Below are 16,534 nucleotides of genomic sequence, written 5' to 3'. Positions count from 1 at the left end.
ATTTTGCTAGCCGTCACTAATTTAACAGTGATAGACTTGAGGGAAGGCAGCTAGTTAACATCACCCGCCACTCACTCTTGGGTCGCTATTTTACTAACAAGTAAAGGGATTGGTTGTCTCATTACAGTGCCCCATTGGACAAAACTTAGAACCACGATCCTCAGATTGCCAGTCGACCGTCTTAACCATCTGCTCCTGCCGCTTTTGAATATACCTCTCTCTCTTTAAAGTGCGATAGACTGACGGTGTATAATTGTATGTTGTTTCTCATGTTTACTATTTAAAAAAAATTGTAAGAGATATAGGAATAATTCACCTCAAGACGGGTTCTTTATCAGTCTGTGTTAGGAAACGTAGATTTTTATTAAGTGCCTTTTTTTGTGTTTTTTTAAGAAATGAGTTGTTAATGTAAAACCTTAATATATAACCACATATTTTCATAACATCAACATATTTGAAAATAAAATAATAATTAAAGGACTATTCTTCTATACGACGAAAGCAAAACTAAACAATTAACTAGTAATAATATTTACAATACATTTTCAATTGTTGTGGAAGTATTTCTCAATTTAAAACATGTGATACACGAATAGTTTTTTACCAGGTCCAACCGCTATCTGACACATTTCCTTATTTTAAACTGTAAATATTTTCAAATGTTTTTGCAGATAACACTGTTTATAGTATTTTCGGCACATAAGGCATTGAAATTCATAGACAGTTGCTTAATGTATTAAATATGTTGATATATTTGAATCTTATATTAATTTTCGTCTTCACAAATGTTTGCTTATCGCTTCAGTGAGTATATATTCTGGATCACCGTCATATTCTGCATATTTCTCAACAATACACTTTTGTATTTCATGCACGAATACATAAACAGGAATTAATGTCATTTGAGATTTTTCAAGACTGAAACCTTAAAGAGTAAAAGGCTTCAACAAATATAAAATGTGTTTGTCTAAAGCCTTAAAGTATATTATAGATTTACTGTAGGTATATATCACGTAACTCATTCTCCTATAATTTACTACAACTTCAAGCGTTTGATTCGTTTCAAAGAAACATAAGTGGAATTACGTATATATAAACACAGGGTTACACGAAACACATTTCACGAGTTTGTATTATCATAGTTCTGTACTACTGTATCTATTAATCAAATTAACAATTAAATTTCAATATCATAGTTATATAATGTTGTATTTATTCTTGATCAAATTAATAATTAAGTATAATTAGATAAATAATGAAATTTAGAGATGTTTCGCAAACTTAAAACCACCAGTGAAAAAAACTTTGGGAAAATATGAGTGGTTGCGTTCTACATGCATTACAGAGACGTCTTCATATAAACAAATTTATATAGGGCTTTCAGATTTATAAACTAAATAATTATAAAATACAGCCCTAATAAAATTTAAAAATGAACTGAATTGACCAGAGCATTGAGTCTATTTCTTAAAACAGGGTGGTCTGAAAGAGATAAGAAATGGACTCGAGTTGAGGGATGAAGCTAGGCCAACTAAGCTATATCCAATTTCTCGAGTGATACCAGTCTCAAAGTTCATTATTGACGCGCATTAGTTACGTCGAATAAAATATCTGAAGAGTACTGAGACTTAATTTCTTTTATTTGTCAAGTGTTCTATAATTTTCTCGTGATAACATATAGTTACTAATTATTCTAGAGTACGAAAATAATGTTTTTATTGTTGTTGTAGTTCGTCGTACAACATACTAAAATAAATTTTGATTAGCGAAGCAGAAATTAAATCTAAAATTTAATTATATTTAATTATCACCTGATATCCAAATCTCTTTATTCTTTACACATTTCATTCTAGAATTCGTCAAAGTATTCTGTAAGAAATTTTGCTTTTTTACATTTTCGAATTCCATTTTGAGATGAAAACCACTTTCTCTCACATCAACTTTAATTTTACATTCTATATCTTATGTGTCAACAACAATATAATTGCTCAAACGTTTGTTAAAACTAATTTCAAATATGTTTCTCTTCTAGTTCTTTTACAATCAACTTAATATATTTATTTAGACACAAACAATTGATTATAAACTGAGGGTAAGCGACGTTTTTGAAACAAAGACAGATAATGGAAAATATTATTAAAGCAAGTAAAGAATGTTAAAATTAATACTGTCTGTAATACATTCACGTTTTAAACAATTTATGAATACTTTTCAAGATGTTGAAGTTCGAAAATATCGTTAAATACCTGTCTCTTATATTTGAATACTGACGTTTTAATCCTTGATTCATAACATCTACTGTTACTTTCTAAACTAATCTTCGATATGAATGTAATTCTGAGTACAATTCGTATATGAAGAATATTTTTTATTGTAATTCACAGTAATAAAACAATATTTTCAAAATTATAAATAATTGATAAAAATGATTATTTATAACACTCCAAATACCTGTCCGGTCTGCCTTTTCACCAAAATCTTTTAATCACACTCTTTTTTTATCGTCCATTTTTCAAGATTATCTTTATTGGGCTCTGCATAAAAGTACGTTTGCTTTATCTTAAAGGGCAATTTTTCTTATGTTACATACTAGCTTATGCAAAGATACTTTATTAAAAGTTGCACTGTTTTCCCCGAACAATAGATCATGACATTTAGACTTCAAGAGTACAACTTTAATGAAATGATTCCAGATATTCATGTGTAAGTAACTCATTAAAATCATCTGTTATTTTTAATCTGACCCTCGATACCTTAGGATCATTGGAAATTGTGATGTCATTGATGAGATATATATTTGTTATGTATAGTAACGTTTTTGTGGAGGTGAAGTTTGCTTTAATAATATTTTATTCTAGTTTCTGTTGATTTGTTTTCTAATGGTCAAATACAAGAAAGAGAACACTTATTTAAGTAATACTATTAATTAATATCTTATGTAGTAGTAATAAAGTTTATAAATGAACTTACTACACAGCAGTTTCCACCTTTATTTATGGCGTTGCCTTTGGCCATCACCAGGATTACGAGCACAACAAGAGCTGCAAATAGAACTTTCATTTTGAGATTGTTACAGTTTTCATGATGACTTAACTTTAGAAAACTCTTTTTTTATCATTTATCCATAATTTTCAACCAATAATTTAAACTAATTTCTAGGTATCTTAAATTTAATAACGTAACTAATGTTTTCATCAATCATTGCAATCTTCTGTTATAGATTGGACGAATTATGTGTGATAAAAACCAATAACAGAGTGATACTTTAGAAATCAGCAGATTTCCCTCCATATAATAATATTACGTGACTCACACCTGCTCTTTTACAGTTGCATTCTTTGTGGAAGCTTTACTCTGTAAAAGCACGTTATACATATTACATCTTTAATATATTCCTTGACAGTACTAACACGTCTGTTACTTTCCATACATAATTAATATTATACCGTAATATTAAATAGCAACAAAATAAATATACAGTTGTTTATTTTTCTGTTAAGAACCTTATGAATTTTCTTGTGTATCCTGTAAACACTCTTTACGATTAATACAGTTCAAACTTTGGGTTTGCTAATCACTCCTTTTCTTTCTTATTTCCCCTGTTTTCAAAGCGAATAACGAAACATGGACATTTAATTTATTTTATCTTTCAAAAAGTAAAAAAAAAACAAAGTCTAAATTTCTTATGCAAAGATACTTTATTGAATGGAAAGAAGTCGCACTATTTTTTCCCAACAATAAATCACGACATTTAGACTTGAATAGAAGTGTATAATTTTAATAAAATTATTCCAGATATTCAAGTATTTTTAACCTGACCCTCGATTCCTTATGACCATTGGAAATTGTGATGTCATTAATGAGATATATTTTTCTTATGTTTAGTGACGTTTTTGTGAAGATGAAGTTTGATTCAATAGTATTTTATTATAGTTTTCTGTTTTGTTTTCTAATCGTCAAATACAATAAAGAGAACACTTTTTCAAATAATACTATTAACTAATATCTTATGTAGTAGGAACGAAATTTAAAAATAAACTTACTACACAGCAGTTTCCAAACTATATTTATGGCATTGCCTTTGGTCATCGCCAAGCTTATAAGGACAACGAGAGTTGCAAATAGAACTTTCATTATAAGCATGTTGCTGTTATCATGAAGATTTAACTTTAGAAAACCCTTTTGTATCATTTATCCAACATTGTCAGCCAATAGTTTAATTTTGAAAAAAAAATTAGAAACTAAATTTCTAGTTATCTTAACTTTCCTAACGTAACTTGAGTTTTTACCAATCTTTGCAAGCTTCTTTTATAGATTGGACGAATTATGTATGGTAACAACCAATAACAGAGTGATCCTCTTGAATACAGTAGATTTCCCTTCATATAATAATGTCACGTTACTCACACTTTCTCTTTTACAGTTTCATTATTTGTGAAAGCTTTACTCTGTTACAGATCGTTATACATATTATATCTTTAATATATTTCCGTGACAGTACTAACACGTCTGACATAAGTTTCCATACACAATTAATATTATACCGCAATATTAAATGGTATAAATATACAGTTTTTTAATTTCTGTTATGAACCTTAGGAATTTTCTTGTGTATCCTGTAAACACTATTTACAATTAATACAGTTCAAGCTTTGGGTGTGGCTCATCACTCCTTTTTTTTCTTGTTACTCCTGTTTTGAAAGCAGATATTTTAACGTTAAATGCGAATAACGAAACATTTGATTCGTTTTATCTTTCAAAAAGTAAGAAAAACAAAGTCTACATTTTGATCATAGTGAAATAGTCAAAATAAATTTCAATTAGCATTATTGTACTAATAGTAAAAATAGAAAGCATATTTTCTGAGCTGAGCTTCAGAATTATTATATCCATTATTCATACAATAGACCTGAAAACGTAGCTTTCCCACTGAAAAAAAGGGTGAATGTGAGGGAACTGTTATGGCTTTGGATTTAGGGTGCTTGACTTCCAGTATTAGACAAAAGATAAAACAGACGTTGGAATTGGGAAAATCGGTGTATACAAATAATTAAATTGGTAACTTTGAATGTTATTGCTCATTTTCCATTACCCAAAATTTTGCTGATAAGAAATTTTACTTAGATTTTAATATACAGATGGTTAACTTCATCAGTCAAAATTATAAAAGATGACGGTGTTTTTCTTAGAAATTCCAAAGAATACGCCGTAGGTTTGTTTTAGAATTTCGCGCAAAGCTGCACTATCTGCGCTAACCGTCCCATATTTTGCAGTGTAAGATTAGAGGGAAAGCAGCTAGTCATCACCACCCACCGCCAACTCTTGGGCTAGTCTTCTACCAATAAATAGTGGGATTAACGTCACATATAACGCTACCACAGCTCAAAGGACGAACATGTTTGGTGGGACGGGGATTCAAACCAGCTACCCTCAAATTACAAGTCCAACGCCTTAACTCTCCTGGTCATGCCGGTCATACGCCGTAAGTAATTTTTTATCTATACTACTGAATATTTTCTCAAGTATTCTTATAATTTCTATTACTTTACGACTTTCTTATACACAACTCAAGATTGAATATTTATTTTGTATGTGGAATACAGTACTTGTTGTTGTTGAAATTATTATTAATATTTTGAAGCGTTTTCTTGACTGTGAGATAATATTTGACGTTTCATATTTGCCCCTAGTGTTTTGTACCTTCCAACATACCTGATAAATATAAGATCAATTAGAGCAGTTTTAACACGTGAGAAGAGTTTGAGTGTGTTGTAGAGTAAAAAAAAAAGATGTTTCTGAAGTTTGTAATATATGTGTATCGGGATTATAATTTAAGAATAGCAAAAGTAAAAAAAATGTTATATATTGATGCAACGACCTGTATATTGATTTATTACACATTGTAACGGAATCCTCTACTCGTTTTGTCTAAGTTCTTTCTTTTTTCAATTACGTATGGAATTAATCAAACGTAATAATATGATTTATTTATCTGTTCCAACAGATTTACAGTTATACATTTATATTAATATCTATGTTTGTTTCCTTTTAATGCATGTAACATATATTGTTGAATGTGTATTGGGAAAGTCCCGCCTGTTCTCTTAATTTATAGAAGATTCTTGAGTGTAAGAATCAATTATATATATGTATATTTTTTACATTATTGCCCAAAGAACATTCGAGAACTTTATCTAAAGATTATTAATCGATGCGCCAAGAAACAGAATATATTGTTGGTCTGCTACAGTGAGTATACTATAAACCTCAGAAACTATATTTTTTGTAAACGCTTGTTAATTGGAAAACTATATATATTTAAATGAACTGTGCTGATATTAACATTGAATTAAGCGTTCTCGTTTGTACTGAACATCCAATATAATATTCAGTTCCTCACTTGATAGAAGATTTAATTTTGTTTGTAAGTTTGCAAAGCTCTCGTAGGTAAACCATTATTTGTAATAACCATTTCATACACTTGTATATAAAACATTATTTATAATAACCATTTCATGCTTATTTGATACATACTGATTTTCAATTAACTTTTAAAATTAGAATTAAAATTTCTGGCTGTTTAAAATCGTGATAAGTAACATACATCACATAAGAAAGTAGGAAGTGCGTCCGAACTAAATTATAATACGTAACACTGTGAAGAAAGTAGTCGTGAAATTATCCTATGTACATCAAAACAGACAGCAGTGTTCTACATCAGACGGCTAGGTGATACCTTGGGGTTACAAATGTTTTGCTTTATAAACATTACATAATGTTGTGGGGATGTATTACATTATAATTTTAAATATAATAGGATATTTTGTAAACTGGATACTTACGCAAATTTAAGAAGAATATAGTCTGGAACAAGTTTTTGTAGATTCGATAACTTTTACCTCTACTCTTGGGCTACTCTTTTACCAACGAATAGTGGGATTGAGCGTCACATTATACGCCCCCACGGCTGGGAGGGCGAGCATGTTTAGCGCGACGCGGGCTCGAACCCGCGACCCTCGGATTACGAGTCGCACGCCTTACGCGCTTGGCCATGCCAGGCCCAAACCGAACAAGCTATAATTTCGAAATTACTTGCCTAATTAGATTTTCACTTTGAAACAAACACATTTTCAAAATGTCTTCAACAAGTAGTAAAAAATAAATACAAGAGTAGTGCGTGCGTGCATGTTTTCTTATAGCAATGCCACAGTGGGCTATCTGTGGAGTACACCGAAGGAAATCGAACCCCTGATTTTAGCGTTGTAAATTCGAAGACTTCCCGATGCACTAGCGGGGAACTTAAAAGGTAGACTATAAAAATATTTGGGTCAGATAACGTTCATATACCGCTATCCTAATCATTTTGGCCTTGCTTTGTCTTTATTATAAATTACATCATCACTTGAAATTGATTTTTTAATTACCTTTGATAAATCAATAGTAACTATTGGTTATGTATTATCGTAAGAAATACAAAACCAAAAATAGGTAATTATATAAGGTAATTCATACGTCAATTGCAGGCAAATAATTTACAAATAGATAGGTAAAAGAAAATGATTGTCAGTTGTATTGAGTGACGTTCTTCTTGTCTTATTCGCTTATAATAATGTATTATGACAGTTTCTTGAGAATAATTTCATCACTCGATTACAGTTAAATATATTAAGCAGGAAACTATCATGTTAATAACTTGTATTCACCACGTAAAATGTTGTCAAGCGAAGATGAGGTAAGGAACGTTACATTTTTAGTTGTGTAAGGCAGAGAAGAAAGTGAACACCTTAAATGTTAAATAATGAACCATTGAACCAAGGAGATATTTGATGGGGCTTAAAAAAAAACAAAATGTATCTTAGAATGTATAAGACATATAGAGTAAAATGTACAGTATTACAGTACTCATACTATTTTTTTCTACTAGTAATAGTTTCGTTTAGCAACATTACTACTGTGTGTTCTTATTTAATGTTCGTAATAACACAACTTAGATCCCAACGTCTAATAACGTCGATTGTAACCTGTTTTCGTCAATTAATTCAGCATAAAATATCTTTAAAAATATGCCTAATTTATCACAACTGACAACAATTGATTGAATAGGAAATCAAAAATGAAAACAAAATCTGTGCTCTTGGTATTATGAAAACCTTCTAAAATAACGAGACAATAGACAAAGACTGATACAGGCCATTACACTTAGCCAGCGATTATCAACATAGAAATTGAGCATTTCTTTGTATTTTACAAAGAATACCCATATTTACTTTCTATTTTATTACTGCTGCATTATCCTGCATTGTATCATACTCTTATTCATTACCAGTTACGTACTTGGTACACTAGGAAATCCGTAATTTTTTTTTAAATATTAGTAGTACACCTATGATGTCCTTGTTGTGCTAGGTCAATTCTAAGTTGTGTCAGTGATATATGAACTTTCACTTACATCTCATTCATACAATAATCACACAACTAACCAGTTAACATTTGTTGTTATATCAAAGGTTCACCCTATTACTGGTACATATTTCCCTCTTGTAGATTTTAGCATTCTAGAACTGGAACTCTCTGTTATGAGAACCAACTTCTTTCATAAAGTTTCATGCCTTTATCACTGTGAAGATGCTAGCATGTAAAAGTTTATTTATAATTATTCTTAAAACAATTTTGAACCACACCTGATGTGCATCATACTTCTCTACTTAATCTGGCCTAGTAGTTCTTAACAATTGTCTCTGACCCTACAATAAATGTAAGTTAGAAGGATTGACCTGCCATTATTTTTTCACACTGAATGTGTAAGCTTGATGTGAGTAGTACTATTTTCAGTGTCATGGATATTCATAAACTTTAAGAGGTGTTTTCAAGACAAGCAGTACACTACTAACAATGCGTTAGTGAAATCTTAGAGAGTCTAGTGAGTGAACCAAAATTATACTACTATACTTTCAGGTATACCACTCCTCTAGGCTAATCTGTCATATGATTGTGTGATTATGGAGGTGGTGTTGCATAAGGTCTGTTTTAAACTACCCAAGGTTTGTTGTCTTCAAAAGGTCATCTGTTCTGATCTACAGTTAGTAACACTACAGCTTTACTATTTAGTGTCAAATTAATACTTTCAATCATAGTATCCCAAGATGTAGGTAAGTAAGTTAATGTTACTCAGGTACATGAAAATATAACATCCTTGGTAAGACAATCCAATACCACTCTGATATTCAGTCTTGCTTACTTCAAATGTAAACATAATTATTTGTTTATATCACTGGTGATATCAAGAACACCAAGACACATCCAATATTTTACAACTTCGAAATTTCTATTATTGAGTTTAACGTTTCAGCATGTATCTACACTATTTTGGTTTTAAGTATTAAACATATATTAAATATATTTGACATACATTAAACATTGTGGCGGTAATAGTGTTAAGCTGCATGTTGTTTTGCCTCAAACATCAAACACATATTAGATATTTTTCACAGCTTTTATAAGTAAGAAACCGCTACTTGTTGAGAACATTCTGGGAACTGGGGTGAACGGTCCATTCAAAATTATTGATACTCCTTCCTTTGAAATCGGATTTAAGACATGTATTTGGCATTCTCAAACCAGTTCATTGATGTACATTTCTTAAATTTGCTTTTGGCCTTTAGTCAACATTTTAGGATGAGGCTGATTGTAAATTCTAGTAAAAAAAGGTTTCCTTCCCAAAGACAAGATGAATTGAATACATTTTGAGCAGCGTTCAATATTTTAGTACCTAAGTTGCTTTATTTGTTTGTTTTTAAGCGCAAAGTTACATCAACGAACCCTAAGGAAAAATGGTTTGTGCTATGTTATATTAACCATTAACAACAACAAAAAATCTACTCATTAACAACAACAATAAATTATTTTAATTAGCAAATTCTGCGGACTTTACGTCAGTCTGTATTAATCATTAAGTAAATCCTATTCAATAATTGACTTTTACTGATAAAGACAGTTTTCATTTGAACTAACTCAACAGGTTCTTTCCGTGCTTAGCACATTGTGAGTATCGAAATTTAATTTTTTAGTGTTCCTTCAGATTTATTGCTCAATCAACGGGATGGGGCAATAAAGTGTTTGTTATCGTAATTATAGCGCAAATCTACGCAACGACTATTTGCGATAGATTAGACAGCCAATATAATCCATTACTACTTTTTGGGCTGCTATTATCTCTTCGAGTAATTGGATTTGACTGTCACTCTTATAGCAAATCCCAACGTATAGAGCTAATTTTCTGCGGCAACAGAGCACGAACCGTTAAGTGTGTGCGCGCTTTTTTATAGCAAAGTCAAATTGGGCTATCGGCTGATAGGGTCACTAGCCGTTAAACATGGAATTCACATTTGGGCTCTCTAAAATTTGAGCCACGCGAAGTGTCAATTACTTGTTATTTTTTGTTTCGTTGGATGTGTTGAAGATTATCACATAGGATAATTATTAATCAATAATCTTAATAAAGTTGATATGCCTGCTATTTTATACTGAAATATTTTATTTTTGTCATGTTTATGTTATCTTTAAATTATATTTTAGATCACTTCGGAAGTCGAGATAAGGAAAAGACTTGATTACTATTTGTTTCGTTAATAAAACGGCTCGGCATGGCTAGATAGTAGGATGCTTGAGTTTCAGTATGAGGGTCGGAGGCTTGGATCCCCTTCATAGCACACATACTCGCCCTTTCAGTCGTGTGACCGCTATAATGTTACAATCAATCTAGCTATTCGTTAATTAAAGTGTATTTCAAGTGTTGGCGGTGATAACTTGCTGCCTTCCCTCGTGTCTTATACTGCTAAATTTGGGACGGCTAGTTCAGATAGCTCTCGTGTAGCTTTGCGCAAAATTGATACATTTATGAAACACTTTCATACTATTGTTTGATAACTGATAATTGTACGTACCGAACGAAAGGTGGGAAAAGGCTTTATCAAGAACTGTGATGCAATTCTTCTGATTTATTTCAATATACCTAGTATTGAAAAGTATTATTAATTTATTCAAATAGGTCTACTCTTCCATTATTAACATAAACTATTCAAATTGTCTACTGCTCTATTATTAACAAGATAAGCTATTCAAGTCGTCCACTTCCCCATTGTTAACTACAGATCCTATTCATCTCTTTTTCAAATTGTTTAGTTCACGTCAGTGATGTGTCTTTTTAATTCTGATCTAGACGTGGTGCAATTATTTCAATAAAAATACGTAAGTGAAAAAGATTAAATATATATAATTAACTTGGAATGACCTGGCTGAAGTCATGGGACAAGAGACAGACGCAAAGGATACTCAGAATGTGATTGTTTTTTCAGACACTGAATGTGCTTATTTATTTACTTAGCCAAAAGTTCGTTGTTTGCTTTAAATAAGGCATGACCGTGTTTCACCTACTTTCTCAAACTTCGAAGACATGAAAGCTTACACCACATTTCTTGACTCCTCAAATTCTAATTTTGATTATGATTATTACTAAATACGAAGCAAAATTGTATATAGCAATACATGAATTTACAATTAAAATAGTGTGATATTGATCTTAATATAACACTGAGTTTATTGGAAAAGTAAATAGTACACACAACATTCTGATAAAACTAACTTAGCATTATTAGGTACAACAAAAAGTAAGATAATTCAAACAGTATACACGGCAGGGGTTGACCTAATATATTTACGTCTGCCATTCAAGTTACTAATTTTGTACAGATGTAGAGTCGGTAGTTATGAAAGATTTTTTTAGATTAGCGTTTTTGTTTTTTTCTAATAATGAAATCATTTTCATGGTTTAAAACTTTCGCTGTTTCAGTTAGGTTAATTTCTTATCAGTGATCGAATATCCATAAAGGTGAGAAATTTTGTGTTTATTGAGTCTAGTGTTTATGTTTCTTCCAGTTTTTCAAATATAATTAACATTATATATGTTACATTCTATTTTATTTTTTTTACTTGATGTGGTTGTATATTTCTGATAAAGTATTGTCAAATGTTTAATCATATTTCTATAACTTTATATTAATGCCAAAGTTATATTATTTTTAAATCTGACTTCAAATTGCTATTAATCTGTTAGTGATATAATTTCCGTATCTGTTCTTTTTTTGACATGTTAGTTCTTTTCACACTAATAAAGTTTGCTACAATACTCATGTAACATGTAGATGCACCAATGGTAACTTCTTGTATCAGCTGCAGAGCTTCTTGTACTATAGTTCTTACATTCACCATCAAGTTGTGTGGAATGGTCTTCTTAGTGTTTCCTACAATGCTAAGATGGTTGCAGAAATACTTATTGCAGTGTTAGTGTTGTCCAAATACATGATGGAATCCATTTTAGGTCTTTGTGCAAATTTTCAATAGATGGCTTTTGTTGTTCGACATGATATTTCATTGCTCTACCGACTGCTGATGTAAAGTGTTTGTTATCTGGGTTGGAGCGAATTCTGCCATTTTGAGTATTTTCTTTTCCCAATTCGTGAATTACTTTCGTTTAAAATCATACGACATGATTAGCACACTCCATTAGTTTCAGATATCAGACATCCTTCATTTTGGGATTTCTTCTGTTTTTGTTTTGCCAACTGTCACACCAGAATTAGAATATAATTGCCCCCATTACTTTTTTTGCACCAGTCACCATCTGTTACGCATAAAACGTCTTCTTACTCTTCATTTCCTTTTTTGGATAACTAGCTATTTTTCATCTTTTCCTGTCATGATTATTTGATTTTTCATATTATCCTTTCTTAACTAAATAGCTAACATCGCAGCTGATATAACCGACAAAGCTTCATTTATTTGAGAATAACCACAGCCAGTTTTCAAAAATCCGCAAACTGTGGCATCATTTATATCACCCAAAACATCATAGTTTAGAAAATGGTGACGATAGAATCTCACTTGCACTTAACACAGTCAAATTTAAAGTAGCAAATAAATCCTTCTTTCTTTCCTTCAAAAATATTTCTGTGAAGTGATGGTATATTATTAACTTATGGATAGAAACAATTCTAATTTCGCAATAGAGTTGTAAGCCATAATTATCTGACAAAAGCTGGAAAAGTCGGCGATGAAGTGTTGCAGATATCTCCGTTTTCTCTAATGATGTGAAAATGTCATTTACTTACAATTTTGGAGTTAGACGATACTGCTTTGGTGCACGCCTGAAATAACAAATATTTTATCAATATTGGAAATGAAAGAGTAATTATAAGTTTAGTAACAATAAGAAAACTAACGTGTTTCTTTTTTTAAAGACATGATGTTATATTTTTAATAGGAAGGTATTTTGTGTTTAAGAGTTAGATTTGTTATTGATGTTTCGCTCAATTTGAAGAGAAGAAACGTACAACGTCTTATTTTTTAATAACATTTATTTCTTCTATTGGCTTTACGCTTTCTTTGAGATATGATATATATTTTTAAAGTAGTCAATTTCACAGAGTAAATCACAAAATAACAACTTGACTACAGCAAAGAACCACCGAGTTAATACCTAGTTTAATCTTACTGGCAAACACGGTTTAGGGCACATTCCAATGCTACGACGCATGTGGTAGTCAGCCAGTTGGCATCATAGAAAGCTTACGAACACTTTTCCACACGCCAAATTCTATGTTTCCTTTATTCTTATATTCGGCTGTTATGGATATAAAACAGAAATGAACTCAAAACGTTTCATCTCATGTCAGGTAAAAAGTAGAGACGTTTATTCAGTTCTATACCGCAACAAATGAATATTGTGATGCTGATAGCACTTAATGAGATCATTTATACAAATAAATTTCAAATATTCATAGACCTAGGAATTATCAAGACTAGTTCTTACTGGATACGTCCGTGCTTTCGTATCTAGTTTTCTCAAGGAGAAAATATTGCATTTTTTTTAAAAAAACTACAAATATGATCACAAAGAATAATTTATGAGCACAGCAGATCCAATAAAGTATATACAAAGCATACCATAATTCACATATAACAGCACCAGGTTCATAACTGTGTTTTTCAAGAGCTAATATAGTAATCACTATGATTCTGTTACAACTTTAAATATAATGTAACCAGTTAGAAATTGCAAACTGTATACTACAATAACAGCCGTTCACTATATTTTGATTTATAAAGTATTTCCGACCTAACCTAAATTCAACTATTCCTGAACAAATAAATAAACTACTTCACACCTAATTTATTTGTTACAAGTGAAAATAAAAGTAGCAAGACCGAATATAATATTTTTACATATGTGTAATCGATTCTGACTGTCAATACATTCATAAATATGAAATAAAACTACAACTAAGTGAAAACTTATAGCAAGCAATTTTTACCATGTTAATTAGGTTTTTGAGTCCCTTTTTAACTAACTAATAGTAACTTAAATTCATTTAGGCTTGTAAATAATATTATGGCAATATGGCTAATTTGTTATTCAGTATTATACAGCATACTGTTTAATGATTATATTGAAAATTATCTTATTTGTATCAAAGATAAAATAGTAAATATAATATGTGACGCAGAGGCCTAATGTATCCATTTGGTTCGCAACGTCGATCGTATTTTCTATTTTACCTTAAGTAAAAAAAGAAGAAACATGTGACATAATATTTACAATAGCCTGGAAATACATTCTTTCAGTGCAAGAGTTGTTTTCAACTTTAGTTATTATAAAATGCGTATAACTAAAGTTTTCAGGAGTCAAATGGTGTTGTCATCTGTTCGATGTAACATACAATAATATTAAAAGAAAACTTTACCTTTGATAAGTTTTCAATATTTTGGCAAAGAAAACACAATGTGTTTCTTTACTTGCAATGTATTTCTGAATTTAATTAATAGTTGGAAATTTTCATGGTTTCAAAACTGTTTGTTTCTTTATTTTTCACAGTTAATTACCCACTTTTCGTCAATGAACCGATTACAAAAGGGCCTGGCATGGCCAAGCGCGTAAGACGTGCGACTCGTAATCCGAGGATCTCGGGTTCACGCCCGCGTCGCGCTAAACATGCTCGCCCTCCCAGCCGTATAATGTGACGGTCAATCCCACTATTCGTTGGTAAAAGAGTACCCCAAGAGTTGGCGGTGGGTGGTGATGACTAGCTGCCTTCCCTCTAGTCTCACACTGCTAAATTAGAGACGGATAGCACAGATAGCCCTCGAGTAGCTTTGTGCGAAATTCTAAAAACAAACAAACAAACCGATTACAAAAAATTGTAGAAAATATACACGTAAGGTAAACGGAAATATAAAACTGTCATGGACTCACAAAACTCCACAACTTATAAAATAAAACTTTGTTTTATGATACAGTAAGGTATTTCACGAAACTTTGAAAACATAATTTCAAAGCACCAAATAATGTATCATTAGTTAATTATTTTATCAATGATCAAATTATTGAATTAAACCTTATGCATAAAGATATAAAAATCAAACATTTTTATGTTTATAAAAACTATAAGTAACATTTACTTATACCATAAATATATGGTAACTAATATTTTGAATGGTTGTTTTTTTTTTACTTAGTAGTTCGATAGAGTGATTTTTCGGCACGTGAATTACTTGGAACCTTTTTTGATGCCTATTATTAAGAACTACCGTACATAACTTGTTAATGTTATGTTATGATTTACAAAAAAAAAAATTCTATGTGGTTGTTAAGCTAAAAGATGGTGTATCTCAGTTGCTTTTGTGCGAATCAAATATGTTCTAAGATATAGTGAACTTTCTTCCATAGTTGCTTGTATTGATTGAGTTTAAATATAAATATACTTTAATCACTAGTGATGCAAATTTTTCTATTCCTATTAATATTTCTTTTCATCTAAAATAACAAACCAACAAATGAGTACATTGTTCGACACAAAATTAATGTTGTCTGTTATATATAAATGAGATAGTTTTATACAAACTAGATGATATGAGCTGTAGAAGTTTTTGATATTTTCTTCTATATAGCTAGTACCCGTACATTCTAGCTATTTTGTGAGAATTTTGCAACACTACGTTTAATTAAATTACAAATAAAGTCAATAGATGATAGGGCATGTATTTAGGTGTTTGAAGGCATGTTGCACCTGATTTATCAAGTATGCTGAAACATGATTTCTAAACAAATTAGTTTATATTTACTAAATAAATTAATTGATATGTTTTGATAAACTGAAAACAAACTGCGAACCGTATTTTTTACAGAATATAACCATAACAATCAATATCCTAAAAGCCTACAGACGCAAGATGATGATGAATACGTTAAATGAGATATAAAAAAAAAAAAACTATTCTAAATATGTAAGACATCACATTGCATGATAGCCATAACTGATGTAAAGTTGCAGTGGAAGTACATATATTAGTATCACATTTTGACATAATCTAGCATCTCGTCAGTAGTTTGAAGCCACCGAATATTTCTCGCTTTTAGGAATGGTATGTAACAATTCCTTATGACCCAAAATATTCACATACTCAAGATCATAAAGATGCG

The sequence above is a fragment of the Tachypleus tridentatus genome, chromosome 9 (genome assembly GCF_004210375.1).
Source record: "Tachypleus tridentatus isolate NWPU-2018 chromosome 9, ASM421037v1, whole genome shotgun sequence".
Lineage (NCBI taxonomy): Eukaryota > Metazoa > Arthropoda > Merostomata > Xiphosura > Limulidae > Tachypleus > Tachypleus tridentatus.
The sequence above is the reverse complement of the archived record's forward strand: the minus strand, read 5'-3'. Positions refer to the sequence as shown.